Source organism: Mauremys mutica, chromosome 2 (genome assembly GCF_020497125.1).
Source record: "Mauremys mutica isolate MM-2020 ecotype Southern chromosome 2, ASM2049712v1, whole genome shotgun sequence".
NCBI classification, from domain to species: Eukaryota; Metazoa; Chordata; order Testudines; family Geoemydidae; genus Mauremys; species Mauremys mutica.
Window position 1 is genome coordinate 123,822,761 of NC_059073.1, and position 15,521 is coordinate 123,838,281.

A 15,521-nucleotide genomic window follows, 5' to 3' on the forward strand; every position below is an offset into this window, starting at 1 on the left:
TTGCAAACACTTATGCATGCAAGTAAGTATATTCATGTGAGTAATGTTATTTGTAAGAGCAGGAAAGAACTAGCCCTGAATTTTGAGTTACATAGAAATTTGAAAGTAGAAATCCTCTCAGATTGAAAATAGCCTTGCTTAATCTTTAGAAAAATGACAAGAAAAATCACCTTTTGACAGAGACTAAGCATGGAAAACTCCAGCCCAATATCTGACTGGTTCAGACAGATGTAGAAAAAACAGACAGACAACTGGTGAATTTGCCTGCATTTCTAGCCAAGATAATTGGGTGGGGGGCAGGTTTTCTTGCTTCCTATATTTTGATTCTCCCACAAACCACCTCTTACAGCTCTAATGGCAATAATGCCTCCCTAAACATTTTGGTCTTTTAACTCCACACTGCAATCTACTGTGAATGCCAGTAAATTCAAACCACTGCCTGAAAAATGGAAAAGCAGATTTCTAGATAGTTGGCACTGGCATAGGAATGTAGGTCAAATAATGCTTCGTTATTTGCTTCATGCTATACATTCCTAGTTTGTTTCAAAGATGTGTTCCCCCTTCCTCCCTACATACTTTGTTATTGTGTGTCTTGTGCCTCTGCTCCCTTCCCTCCATCATGATATTTTTAAAAATAAAGACGCTGATACATTAAGCTAAAGTAACATGGACTGAAGGACTCACCATATTTGTGAAGTGAGCAGACACATCTTGATTGGACACCATGTCTGATTGGTCCCACAAACACCACCTCCCAAAAAAGCCTGTCCTAACCTGATTTCAAGTTCTTAGTTTTATGAACTATTCAGCTGATTATCAAATATTTATAAATAGGAGCAAGAGATCCATCCAGAGGAAGAAATCAGTAGAAACAGTCAGGATCATCTACAGTCAGTGCACTTCTGATGATGATGACCAAATAACCCACATATGCAAGGGGAGAGGATGGTATCCAGGGCCAGTTTGCTGAGGGCTCCAACATGGAAATTAGATTTAATCAAGAACATTAAGAACTCCCCAAATGTCATGTTTAACTGACTGGGTGAGTTTAAAAATAATATAAGACTATATTGACTCCAAGTTAGACAAACTATTCAAAAAGCTGATGTGACTGAGCAAAGAATTAGCCATGTAGAAGCTCAAGAGACGTGTAAAGAAATGGCTGATGTCAGGAGAGGTGGATGTGCGGATAAAATGGGGGTTCTGGACAACAGAAGATAGAATCTGAAAATAACTAACATACAGAGGTAAGTGTTGAATTGGGAAGAGCTTGCAGAACCCATTGTGCTGAACCAAAAGAAAATGAGCCACCCAGAGCTCCAATAACCAGATTCCTGATATTTCAGAGAAAATAGCTTGTCCAGCAAGAACCTAGAAAAAATGAGAAACTGCAATAACAATGATACACAAGTCTTTGAAAATTCTCAACTCAATCTGGAAACATGCCATAAAAAGAAAATGGAGAGAACACCAAGTAATTTTTAAGAATGGTCTTGACACTGCCAAGTGGTACCACCCTAACTCGCTCCAAGTAATACCTTTCTTATAGAGTAAGGCCTCCTGCAAACACTTGAACACATGCTTAACTTCATGCAGGTGAGTAGTCCCTTTGAATTTAATTGGACTGTTCATGTGTGTAAAATTAAAGACATATATGTGTTTCCAGGATGAGAGTTTCTACAGGGCCAGAATCTGTCTCAAATCTAAAACTTTTCCAAAGGTGTGAATATTTGAGAATATGGGTTAGAAAATGCACATTGACAATTTGTCAGTTGTTGTTCAGATAAAGATGGACACAGTGTAAATGCTTGTTCAGCTAGTGAAGACTACAAACCAATCCTTACAATAAAATCCTCTTTCTAGTCATGCCTGTGTGTCAAGTCAATGAAATCAGGGTGGGGAGGTTGTTTCTACATTTATTTACTTTTTTTGCTGAGATGTATTTCTCAAATGAAGCCTGTTTTTACTGCTTAGAATAGGGGCAGGCAAACTTTTTGGCCTGAGGGCTGCATTGTGTTTGGAAATTGTATGGAGAGCCGGTTAGGGGAGCAGGGCTTGGCCCATCCCCCATCCCCTATCCACTCCCTCTGCTTCTGGCCCCCTGTCACCCCCTCCCAGACTCCTGCCCCATCCAACCCCCCTGTTCCCTGATGGCCCCATGGGACCCCTGCCCCACCCCACCCCACTCTCTGTCCCCTGACCCCCACACCTGACTGCCCTGTGCCGCCCTATCCAACCCCTCCTCTCCTTCCTGATGGCCCCCCTGGGACCCCTGCCCCATCCAGCCACCCCTTCTCCCTGACTGCCCCCGGAACCCCTGCCCTTGACTGTCCCCTGCCACCCCATCCAACCCCCACTCCTTCCTGACTGCCCCCCCCGAATCCCTGCCCCCATTCAACCCTCCGGTCCCTCACCCTCTGACCGCCCTGACCCCTATCCACACTCCCACCCCCTGACCACCACCCCAAACTCCCCTGCTTTCTATCCAACCCAGGGGTGGCTCTAGACATTTAGCCACCCCAAGCACGGTGGCATGCTGCGGGGGGCACTCTCCTGGTCGCTAGTCCCATGGCTCAGGTGGACCTCCCGCAGGCGTGCCTGCGGAGAGTCCGCTGGTCCCGCGGCTCCACCGAAGCCACGGGACCAGCGGACCCTCCGCAGGCATGCCGCCGAAGGCTGCCTGCCTGCCACCCTCCTGGCAACCGGCAGAGCGCCCCCCGCAGCATGCCGCCCCAAGCACGCGCTTGGCGTGCTGGGGCCTGGAGCCCCCCTGATCCAACCCCCCCGCTCTCTGCTCCCTGCCCCCTTACCGTGCTGCTTGGAGCACTGGTGGCTGGCAGCGCTACAGCCGCACTGCCCGGCTGGAGCCAGCTATGCACTGCACAGCACAGAGCACTGGGTCAGGCTGGGCTCTGTAGCTGCCCTGCCCCAGGAGCTCGCCGCCCAGAGCATTGCGCCAACGGCAGGGCAAGCTGAGGCTGTGGGGGAGGGAGAACGTTGGGGGAGGGGCTAGCCTCCCGGGCCAGGAGCTCAGAGGCCAGGCAGGAGGGTCCCGCGGGCCGGATGTGGTCCACGGGCCGTAGTTTGCCCACCTCTGGCTTAGAACAGCTACAAAAGTCTAAAATGATGCAGTTTAGAGCATCATTGGAAGAAAAAATTGGTACATTCCTGCCGAGAGTTTAAGTTGAAATTCACTTACCATTATCAGGTCCACACAGATTACTGTAGGGACAGTCACACTTTTTTATCTTTAAATGTATTGTGGTCACTTGCACTGTTTCCTATTCCTGATTCTACAGCTGACCAAGATACAGGAAAGTGAAGAAAAAGTACCCAAAATGTTTAGACACTCAAGAAAATGTGGTACATTCCTGCTTCTGCAAGATCCTATTAGGTAACAGCAAGTTACACTTCTTAAGGGGCACAGAGTCTGCTTGAGCAGGGGTTCTCAACCTTTTTCTCTCTGAGGCCCCCCTCAACATGCTATAAAAATACCAGGGCCCAACAGGGTCGTGGGGGAGGGGCAGGGCTCGGGGCAGGGGCCTTGGGCATAGTTTGACTTCTATTGGTGGGGGCAGGGAGCAGGAGCCAGCAGGGATTGAGCCACCTCTGCATGGCAAGGTCCAGGGAGGGAGTGCCAGCTCCACCCCCTGACTCACCTCAGCAGGTCACCCAGCCTGTCTCAGTTGTGAGGGTGGGGACATGCAACCGAAAATTATAACTCAGAGGTGGGGGGCTTAGCTCAAAAAGTTTAAAAACAGCCCAGAGTGCAGGCAGGGGGCTGGCTAGGGGCTGTGTGCAGGCAGGGGGTAACTCAGGGTATAGGGAGGGGGGTACTAGGGACTGTGTGTGAGCAGAGGTGTAACTCAGGGTGTTGGAAGGGGGGTACTAGGGACTGTGTGTGAGCAGGGGATAGTTCAGTGTGTACGGAGAAGGTATTAGTGGCTGTGTGCAGGTGGGGGGTAGCTCAGGGTACAGGGAGGGAGGAGGCTAGGGGCTGTGTGTAGGCAGAGCATAGCTCAGGGTACAGGGAGGGGTAGCTGGGACTGTGTGCACACAGAGGGTGGCTGTGGGTGTGTAGGGAGGGGGTGGCTAGGGGCTGTGTGCAGGCAGGGGGTAACTCAGGGTGTAGAGAGGGATACTAGGGGCTGTGTGCGGGCGGGGGGGTAACTCAGGGTGTTGGGAGGGGGTACTAGGGATTGTGTGTGAGCAGGGGATAGTTCAGTGTGTAGGGAGAAGGTATTAGTGGCTGTGTGCAGGTGGGGAGTAGCTCAGGGTTCAGGGAGGTGGGAGGCTAGGGACTGTGTGTGGGCAGAGGGGTAGCTCAGGGTGTCGGGAGAGGGGTACTAGGGGGCTGTGTGTGGGCAGAGGGGTAGCTCAGGGTGTCGGGAGAGGGGTACTAGGAGGCTGTGTGCGGGCAGAGGGGTAGCTCAGGGTGTCGGGAGAGGGGCACTAGGGGGCTGTGTGTGGGCAGAGGGGTAGCTCAGGGTGTCGGGAGAGGGGTACTAGGAGGCTGTGTGCAGGCAGAGGGGTAGCTCAAGGTACAGGGAGAGGGCATTAGGGGCTGTGTGCTGAGAGGGCTCCCCTTTGGTCCCTGTTCCCGGAGGGGCCTGCGAGCCACGGAGCCGGATCTCCCCACCCAGGGGGCTCTTACCGGCTGTCTCTGCGGAAGCAAAGGGGGCTGGGAGCTGAGGAGCAACTTCAACCTGGGGCACCAGCAAGAGAGGAGGGAACACTGCTGCTGCTAACGGCTCCATGGCACCAGCCAGAGCAGCAGCTGCCCCACACTGCCTGGCTCCAGCTTCCACCTCTGACCTGGCCAGTGGGTGGGGAGAGAAGATGGGGTGGGAGCTGCCCCCGAGACTGCCGTGATCTTGCCATGCAGTTTGGGGTGGAAGGCAATGCCCTCCATGTCCCCAGTGCTGCTCATGGGCTCAGGGCTTCTGTTCCACAGGGAGCAGCAGGGCTCGGGGCTCCAGGATTCAGCCCTCCGGGGGGCGCTGGGGATCGGGGCTTCAGTAACAGGGCTCCGCGGCTCCCTTGAAAGGGCTCGCAGACTCCCAGGAGGCCACGGAACCCCAGCTGAGATCTGCTGTGCTAAAGAACAGGATGCTTTTGGTCTTGTTCTGCCTCATAAAAAAGAGAAAGAAGTGTTCTGCTACAAATTGAGTGATAGTACCAGAACAATATGGCACCATAGAAGAGCTAACAATGGTGCCTTGTAAAATCAGCTCAGTGTGGATTGAAAGCATCTTTCATTCACATACAGCTCAGAATGGATGGAAGTAATATTTCTCTTCCAACTTGATCCCTGGCAGATATACTCTGCTATAGCTTTCACCATCAGTTTTCTGCTGGTCCACTTGGAAAACCTCTCATAAGCTAATTCTCTTTCTGGCTTCAGAGAATTAGTAAATCAAAGACTGAAAATATAACCAGTTGGCCCTGTCTACATTACATGTTGTTTGCCTTAATGTGAACATTCTCTATAATCCCCAAAGGGAGACTTTGAAAATACACTAAAGATCACTGGAAAACTCCTTGCCAGTTTTATTTACCAGTCCCTGTATTTTAGAAGGCATTGTGTTCCCTTTCACTACACAATGTGTGAAATTTTGAATAGTCGATGGCTTAATTTTTTTAACATAAGAAGTAAGAACAGTTCTAAATACAAGCTGTTTGCATCAGTAAAATCTCAAGAATATATTGTCTGATAAGCCATATATGTAGCCTTCCTCACAAACTTGTAGAAATCATATTGTACACTACACTGAAACTGAGATCTGGTAATTGGATAGCTGTAGACATATAAATGTTGTTTAACAGACATTATCTGGGCACTCTAGTCCCATGGACAGATCAAACGCAATTTTCACCAACATTGTGTCCAAGCCCAGAGCTAGAGCAGAATTCCACAGCTAGCCCCTGTCTTTGCAATGGATCAATCCTAATCCAAACTCCAAATTTTAGGGTGTTTGAAAGGTGGTCTAGTAGAGGTTGGGCTGAATAGAAGATGATAAAGTGGCCTAGAGAACATGGATTTGGAGAGGAACAGGTCTTTTGGTTGATTTTTAGCACCTGTTCAGAGACTGACCTCCAGTGGCTGACTTGGTTTATCACAGATGTGACTTTTCCAGATACTTGCGGCTGAGTACGAGTGCTAAATATGGGAGCTTTCATATCTACCTGTAACAACTTGCTAAGAAACACAGTGTTGGCTGTTTATTTGTACTGCATTAGTGCCCAGACAACACATCTTGACTGGGACAGGTGCTATCAAACGCAGTCCTTTTAATCCCATTGAAACTGTTTAGGCAGTGAAGTCAGTAAATTTTAAATTTAAATAGTGGAACTAGTTATTCAACAGGTTGCACAAGTCATTTCCTAGAATTTGTACAAGGTATGAAATGTCTCAACACTAGTCTCCTTAATTTAGGGTGATGAGAATTTTTCAGACTCTAAACTCACTCAAAAAGGTTGAGATTCGAGACCTTTTTGGCCTCACAAAATGTTGATTTTGGGCTGCTTCATTTTTGTTTTGTTTCCCTGGTAGTCCCAGAATTGGGGGCACAAATTCCTTTCAAACACAAACTGTTATTGTATGGGCAGCCTGCTTTTCAGTTTAGATTTCTTTGCCCAAATTTTGATGGGGCAAACATCCATCTGAGGCTGAGATGGCCCATCAATTATTCCCTTAATAGTAATTCTTGGAAACAATAATGTGTCTTTCATTCATCCAGGCTCAGTTATGTGCTCTTTTCTAAGAGATTTAGACTAAAACATTACTGACACTTCACTGTTACTATCAGATATAGAGCCGGAATAACTTGGACTTATTGAGGCAAAGAAATACATGGCCAATATGTCCATTCTTCTGGGCTTGTTTCATTTGATTTTTTTTAAAGTTGTGTTTGAATTGAATCCTGTATGCAAATGCCCTTGATATTTGGACAAGATCTGAGCTAATTCTGCCTGCAAACTCTTTGATTCATCAAATAGTGAACTATTTTCTCTTTTGTTGCTGGATATTCTGCCACTTCTCAGTACTTGTGTCAGTGACATAGTATATTGATCAGATTTATCATCTTATGCTGTGTGTGATGTTTGTTTTGTCAGCATTTGTGTGTCTGCTCTTGGTTGGGTGATGAAGAGGGGAGAGAGACAGTGAGAACCCGAGCAAAACAGTAATTTATTAGCTTAATCCGTTCAGGAAATACACCACTTTATCAGTGGATCTACTTTTCTTCTTAGAGTTCAGAATGATTCACAGAGTCAGACACAGCACACACCTATTTAGTGTTAAAGGCCTGGTCTACACTAGGACTTTAATTCGAATTTAGCAGCGTTAATTCGAACTAACCGCTCAACCGTCCACACCAGGAAGCCATTTAATTCGAACTAGAGGGCTCTTTAGTTCGAATTTGGTACTCCACCCCGGCAGGTGGAGTAACGCTAAATTCGACATGGCTAGTTCGAATTAGGCTAGGTGTGGATGGAAATCGAACTTAGTAGCTCCGGGAGCTATCCCACACTGCACCACTCTGTTGACGCTCTGGACAGCAGCCCGAGCTTGGATTCTCTGCCCAGCCACACAGGAAATGACCCGCGAAAATTTGAATTCATTTTCCTGTCTGGGCGGTTTGAATCTGACGTTCTGGTTGCACATCGGGGCGAGCTCCGCAGCACCGGCAGCAATGCAGAGCTCTCCAGCAGAGGAGTTCATGTAATCTCTGAATAGAAAGAGGGACCCGGCATAGACTGACCGGGAACTCTTGGATCTGATCGGTTTTGGGGCGAGGAGTCTGTGCTTTCGGAGCTGCGCTCCAACGAACGGAATGCAAAGACCTACGAGAAGGTCTCCAAAGCCATGATACAGACAGAGGATACAGCCGTCATGCAACGCAGCGCCGCGTGAAAATCAAGGACCCCAGACAAGGCTACCAAAAAATCAAAGCGGCCAACGGACGCTACGGAGCCTGCCACCACTGCCCCACCAGTGACCATGGACTCTGATGATGGGACAGTGTCGACGGACAGTTCCTCGACGATGTTCACGGACGGGGAAGATGAGGAAGGGTTTGTGGAAGACGAGGCAGGCGATAGCGCTTACAACGCTGGTTTCCCCGACAGCCAGGATCTCTTCATCACCGTCACGGAGATCCCCTACCAACCCTCCCCGGCCAGGAACCCGGATCCTGAATCAGGGGTAGGAGCAGTCGGTAAGTGCTTTAACCATGTTAACTTTTATTCTTAATATAACAGCAATCTGAAGTGTGTGAAAAGGAGGTCTCTGTATATATGGTGATAGAACAGAAATCCTCCTGGGAGAACGCCACGAAGCTCTCCTGCCGTTAATCGATAAGCATCAGCAGGAGGTTCCTGGGGAGAGCTGCCTTATTGGGTGCTCCGTGATAGCACACTTTTCCCGCGAGGCTTTCATGCGGTATTCAGGGAGCACTGCCTCCCAGAGCACGGCTGCATAGGTCCGTGGTTCGTGCTAGATTTCACGCAGCATGCGCTCTCTATCTCCTTCAGTGCCTGTCCTCACGGTGATCTCGCTCGGAGACTCCTGCATCTAAGTAGGGGAAGAAATGTTACGTTACGCCTGGTCCAAAGTATTTTTAATAAATAAACGGACAGACGGCATAGCACAGACTCAGCACGCAGCTGCGTGACGAGCGTAACGGAAAGCCAAAGAATCAAATGGACGCTCATGGAGGGAGGGGGGAACGAGGACGCAAGGTATCCCACAGTTCCTGCTGTCTCCGAAAAGCATTTGCATTCTTGGCTGATCTCCAAATGCTTCTAGGGTCAAACACAGTGTCCGCGGTGGGACGGGGCATAGCTCGGCAATTTACGCACCCCCCCGACCCCCAGAAGTTAAAGGGAAAACAATCCTCTGTTGACTCTTTTACATGTCACCGTATCTGTACTGAATGCTGCAGATAGACGCGATGGTGCAGCACTCAACACCAACATCCTTGCTCCCCCCACGCTATGGATGGCTGATGGTACAAAACGATGGAAATCCATCCTGATCATCAGCCTATTGGCACATGGGGCAGTGCAAAAGGGCTGGTAACCATGACAACCGTACCAACTTGCTTGGGACCGGTCGGTCAAGGCCGCCTGTTGCTAATTTTTCATGGTAGATGGTGCAGTATGGCTGGTAACCGTCCTCATCATTGCAACAGGGGGCTGAGATCCATCAGCCCCCACCCTTCATTGTAAAGAAAAGATTCAATTGCCCCTGGACTAGCAGAGGGATGAGTGGCTCCCTCCTCCACACCCCTTAATGTCATCTCTGGACTATCATTGCAGCTGGAGGCTTCCTTCCACTCATTTCTCACAAACGACTACCTGTGTCTTATTCATGCATTCTATATTACTTCATCACACAAGTGGGGGGACAATGGTATTGGAACCCAGGAAGGCTGGGGGAAGAACGGAATGAACAGCTGGGGTTGTTTCAGGAGCACACCCTGTGAATAGCGTTCAGCTCAAAATTTATGCAGGATTGGACAGAGAGCAGCTGTGGTCTCTGGTTGTATGATACAGTGGTTCTCTAGTACACTTGCACATAATCTAGGCAGGACTGATTCTATTTTTAGATACCCAAAAAGGAGGGATTGACTCGGGGAGTCATTCCCAAATTTTGCTTTTGCGCCCCTGGCTGATCGACCAGGGGCACTTATGACAGCACCAAATGGCGCAGTGCAAAAGGACAGGTAACCATGACCATCTTATTACCATCTTCTTACCAGTTCATGGTATGGTAGACGGTGCAGTATGCCTGGTAACCATCGCTGCTGTCATGCAAAAGCATAAGCATGCTGCTGTGTAGCGCTGCTGGTCCGCCTCTGTCAGCGGCATACAGTACACATACGGTGACATACACAAAAGGCAAAATAGGGTCCATTGTTGCCACGCTATGGCGTGTGCCAGGGCATTTCATGGAAAACGTGATCGAAATGATTGTCTGCCCTTGCTTTCCCGGAGGAAGGAATGACTGGCGACATTTACCCAGAATCCACCGCGCAAATGATTTGTGCAACAGCAGGCACAGGGGTCTCAACAAAAAATTCACAGAGACAGCCTAGACTCAGTTAATTGTTCGCAAAAAAGTATCATTGCAAGGAATTAACTAACTGTTTCCCATCTCACAGCTTCCACTGTCTCCAGACCTTCCACAGCATCCACCTCGCAGAGGCTGGCGAAGATTAGGCGGCGAAAGAAAAAGACAAGGGACACGATTTTCGATGAATGTGTGGGCTGCTACCTAGCCGAGGCGGACCAGCAGAGGCAGTGGAGGGAGAAAGTCTCTCTGTACCAGCGCTCACACAGCGAATGGGAGGAGAGGTGGCGTGAGGAACACAAGCAGGCGACTCAAGCAATGCTTGTACTACTGAGGGAGCAAACGGACACGCTCCGGCGACTTGTGTATGTTCTGCAGGACCGCTGCAGGACAGAGCCCCCGGCAGTATCTCTGCAACCGCCCTCCCCCGCCACAAAGTCACATACCCCCCTCACCCTAAATAACCAGGAGGATGCCCGCCCTGGGCCGTGAATACTGTCACTGCACCCCAGCAGAGTGCTCAAGTAACCAAAAGCTCTCATACCCTACGTTTGCATAAGTCCTTCCCTTCCGGACTCAAACAAGTCCCAATCCCAGTCCCATCCCATAACTGTGTACTTAAGTAATAAAAATACTTTGCTGTTAAGTACTGTTTCCGTCATGTTTCCTCACTGAAGACTGTGTTTGAATGGGGTGCGTGGGGAAGTGCGTTGCTAATTGCATAGGACAGGCACCTTTCGCAGGGTACAGACACGGGGGCCGGATCAGCAGCGGGTAACACACACAGTGCAGTCAGCAGGCACCGTGGTCGGTATGGGAGGTGGTTTCCAGGTTCTGTGTGGGCGGTGGGGATGTGACTTTTTAGCGGGGGAGGGCGGGTACAGATCTTATACAGCGGTCCTTGTTGTGGACCGCTGAGTCACGCAGCAGAGGAATCTGTATCCGTCCTCCTCCGCCACAAGGCCACATAGCCTCCCGCACACAGAATCCCAAAAAGGAGGGATGGCAGGCTCCGTTGAAACAAGCAGTCCGGCAATGCGGACCGCTGTAGGAGCAGGAGCCTGTCATTCCTTGAGTTTAGAGGCGGTCTTTACATCAGTGCACACCCGAGCCACCGCAGTCTGCGTTCCAGTTTCGACCCTTTAACGAAAAGTCATGAATAAAGAAACCTCTCCTCAGTAACAGTGTGACATGTATTTTATTTTTACACGTGTCTTGGAAGTGGAGGAAACAGGGAGAACGGGGTATTTAACCGAAGAGGAGAGTCAACAGTAACTGGGTAAAGAAACAGGGGCAGGTTCAGCTTCTCTGTAAAGAAACTGAACAGTCACAGGTCACGCTGCTCGCTGGTATTTAAAGAGTTCCTTGTCGCTGTCCCAGGCGCCTGTATAGGGCTTCATGAGCAAGTGCATTAGCGGGCAGGCTGAGTCACCGAGGATCACTATAGGCAAATGCACATCCACAACAGTTATTTCGTGGTACGGGAAGAAACTACCTTCCAGCAGGCGTCTGAGCAGCCCACAGTTCCTGAGAACACACGCATCAGGAACCTTGCCCGGCCATACGACGTTCATGTTGGTAAAAAGGCCCCTATGGTCCCCCAGTGCTTGCAGAACCATTGAAAAGTAGCCCAATTTCTCAGCAGCTGAATGTGGAAGAGGTGGACGATAAAGTGCGAGGAGGAGAAAACGGCGAGGATCGCAGCGGGCTCCATGCTTGCAGTGCTGTGGCGTCCACGCTGTCACTGACCAGAAAAGTGCACGAATAGATTGTCCGCAGGCGCTTTCAGGGAGGGAGGGAGTGAGGGCGTGATTGACGGTTCAATGACGACAGTTACCCAAAACCACCCTCGACACATTTTTTCCCCCAGCATGCATTGGGGGGAAATCCCAGAATTCAAATGGGCAGCGGGGACTGCGGGAACTGTGGGATAGCTTCCCACAGTGCACCGCTTCGAAAGTCGACGCCGGCCCTGTGAATGTGGACTCAGAAGTTCGAATTAGTGTATTTAGTATGGATACACAAATTCGACTTCATAAGGTCGAATCCACAAATTCGAATTAAGTAGATTCGAAATAGTCCTGTAGTGTAGACAAGGCCAGAGACTCTTCTATGAGCTCTTTCATAAAAGAGTCTGCATGGAACAGTGGATTAAGATAGATTGGGAGTTCCTTGTGGCCTAAAACAAATCTCAGGTAACCTCTCTGAGCCGCTATTTCTTCATCTGCTAATCTACTTCACAGGCTCACTGTATCAGGTAACACCTGTACAGTGTGCAGCCCTATAGGGGTGATAATTGCTCACTGTGATTGTTGTGGCAGGATACAGTGAAAATGTGTTGGTTCAAAAAGTGTCACTTTGTACAGAATATAGTGTTCCCTGGCCGAATGCTTAACACCTCCCAGCAGAACAGAGCATCACTGCGATGCGGGACTCTTCAAAATGACTATCATTTAAGGTAGTCTGCATTTGCTTCCTAAAATGAGCACCAAAAGATTCCCAGACTTGGAACAGATGTGTGTCTAGAGTAGAAGTGGAGATGCTGTCTGTTAGTCTGCTCCCTAAGCCTTCAGTTGTGTGTTGTAGTCAATCCGGCTGGAATCGAACTGGTCATTGATCTACTAGTGTAGCTGCAAATATGGCAGTTGAATGGCTGGCAGCTTTCTGGTGGTCTGAGTTCCAACGTGCTGCATGTTTTCTCTGTTTCTAGGTGCTCCTTTGTTTGTATCTCACTAGACTGACCATTACCACCATGTTTCACATATCACATGTGGGGTAATAAGATGAGAAGAACTATGTGTGACAGGATCTATACCCAGGGTGAAATCTAGACGCTGTTGGAACTACTGTGCGCCCTAACTATTTAGCTGAGTTGATCTCCCACACTTGCTCTGCTGGCGACTCACAGCCAACCCCTGCAGGCCCTGTTATCACCCAACACGACAGCAGGTGGCGCCACACATGCAACTGTCTTACCTGAGGGTTTTACCTAAGCCACTTATGGACCAACAATGGAGGCCCCAGCTAATTTCCCAGCTCCCCAGCCTTACGTGCCCACTGGAGTATAAACCCAGAATAGAGCCATCTTGCACTGCAGAGTAGTCTGTACGGTGCAAGCTCATTAAATTAGTCTGCTTCCCCCTCAATGTGGGGAAGATATTCACCCAAGTGTGTTAACAGAATTAAGATTCACTAACACATCACTCAAAAACACACAGTGATTATAAGTGAGAACAAACAGATCAAAGCAGGTTACCTAAGAAATCAAACAAAATGCAATCTAAGTCATCTATACTAGATAGGATTTGAATCAGCAATATCTCACCAAGACTGATGATACAAGCAGGCGTACAGATTCTTGAGGCACAAGATGCATCTGTTTTGTAGCCTGGGTTTCCCATGCCCCTATTCAAAGTACTTTGTCTTCTAGCGTTTCTTTTAGGTGCTGAGTTGTGGGGGAGTGAAGACCAAAAGATGACACTCCCCAGCTTTGTTTCAAGCCAGCTTCCCAGCCCAGTTTATGGTCTGGTCACATGCCTTGCTGACTCATAGCAGCCATTATTCATAGGCTGGGTGAAGGGTCCCCAGGTGAGGACAAGCCCTTTCCATGGGCCATTGTCTTTGTTGATGAACCATAAGCACTATCTAGCTTCTTCATCTTTGTACCTGAAAGGCTAGTTGTGGGTGTTTCCAACTTCACAACATCTTTCAGTAACACACACAGCCAGGGCCGGCTCCAGGGGTTTTGCCTCCCCAAGCAGCCAAATAAAAAATAAAAAAAAAGCCGCGCTCGCGATCTGCGGCAATTCAGCGGGAGGTCCTTTGCTCTTAGTGGGAGTGAGGGACCCTCCGCCAAATTACCGCTGAATACCTTAAAGTGCCACCCCGCAACGGAGTTGCCGCCCCAAGCACCTGCTTGGTAAGCTGGTGCCTGGGGCCGGCCCTGCACACAGCAAAACTTCATAACTTTTTATAGAAGGACAGCACATCCTTCCAATGGGATATTAATGTTCAACGGATCAAGATGTTTAGAATGATACCTTACAAAGCATACTTTGTACAAAGCATATCATACTTACATCATCATGGTAAATATGGGGTGCTTTGGGGTGCAGCATGTCACAGCATGTTTCTAAAACTAAACTACTCTTTTTTAAGAGAACTGTTTACAGAGATGTGTGATGTGGTGTTTACCACACACAGGTGATGAAATGCTTAATGTGGGCCTGAGAGATCAATACACGCAGGTGGTGGCACTAGATGGGTAGGCCTGGCCTGTTAAAGATGAGTCCCAGATGGGGAAGGATGTGGGTGGTTTCTGTAAAAGGAGGAAGCCCAGAGTAGAAAAGGACTGAAGGGGGAAAGCCTACATGTTTCTTCTGGGTAGGAGAGCACAGAGGAAGCTCAGGAGGGAATTTACACCCTGGTCCTGATGGAAGAGGGAAAAGGGGTGAAGGGGAATCTTGAAGTGGGCCTGAGAGAAGGTCATCCCACAAGCAGAAAGCCTTGGGAAGGACTGGAGTTGAGGATCCAAAGAGGGCAAGACTTAAGGAGGATAATCCCCGAAAGTCAGCACTCTGCAGAAGAATGGAAAGCTTAGGGGGGCGGGGTGTGTGGACACAGGATGGTTTAAAAGTTCAAGCCTGGAAAAGGGCCGGCCGCTGCTTTCCCTGAAATCTGTGTTTTGCTTTTGAGTTGGCTTAATAGACTCCAGGGAGAAGCCTTGGGGCTGCAAGTCTGAAAGAAGAGTAGAGTGGAAGAGGAGTCTGGGAGGGGAGGAAGATGGCAGATCGATAACCAGTACTGTATAGGGCACTGTCCATGTGGCACACAAACTCTGGAAGGAGAGGGACTCTAAAGTGACCTGGCAGGAAGGCCAAGTCATGAGAAGAGATACCACCCAGGGCCATAGAAGCTGTCGGGAAGGGGTGCTAGATCAGTGTTTCTCAAACTGGAGTGGCCGCTTGTGTAGGGAAAGCCCCTGGCGGGCTGGGCCGGTTTGTTTGCCTGCCCCATCCGCAGGTCCAGCCGATCGCGGCTCCCACTGGCCGCGGTTCACTGTTGCAGGCCAATGGGAGCTTCTGGAAGCGGCGTGGGCCAAGGGACATACTGGCCTCTGCTTCCAGCAGCTACCATTGGCCTGCAGTGGCGAACTGCGGCCAGTGGGAGCCGCGATCGGCCAGACCTGTGGACGGGGCAGGTAAACAAACCGGCCCGCCAGGGGCTTTCCCTACACAAGCAGTGTCCCAAGTTTGAGAAATATTGTGCTAGATGGTGAGCTGCTACACCACACCCAGCCACAAGTGGTGCACCTGTCATGACTGCAACTGAAGCTAAGTTTCCAGCCATGTGCACAGACTGGCTTCCTGGTGCCTGCTCCAAACTCTTCCCTCCCAGTTCCTAGGGAGGTGCTACAAGCCCTAATTTAGAGGCAGAAGGCTGCTTT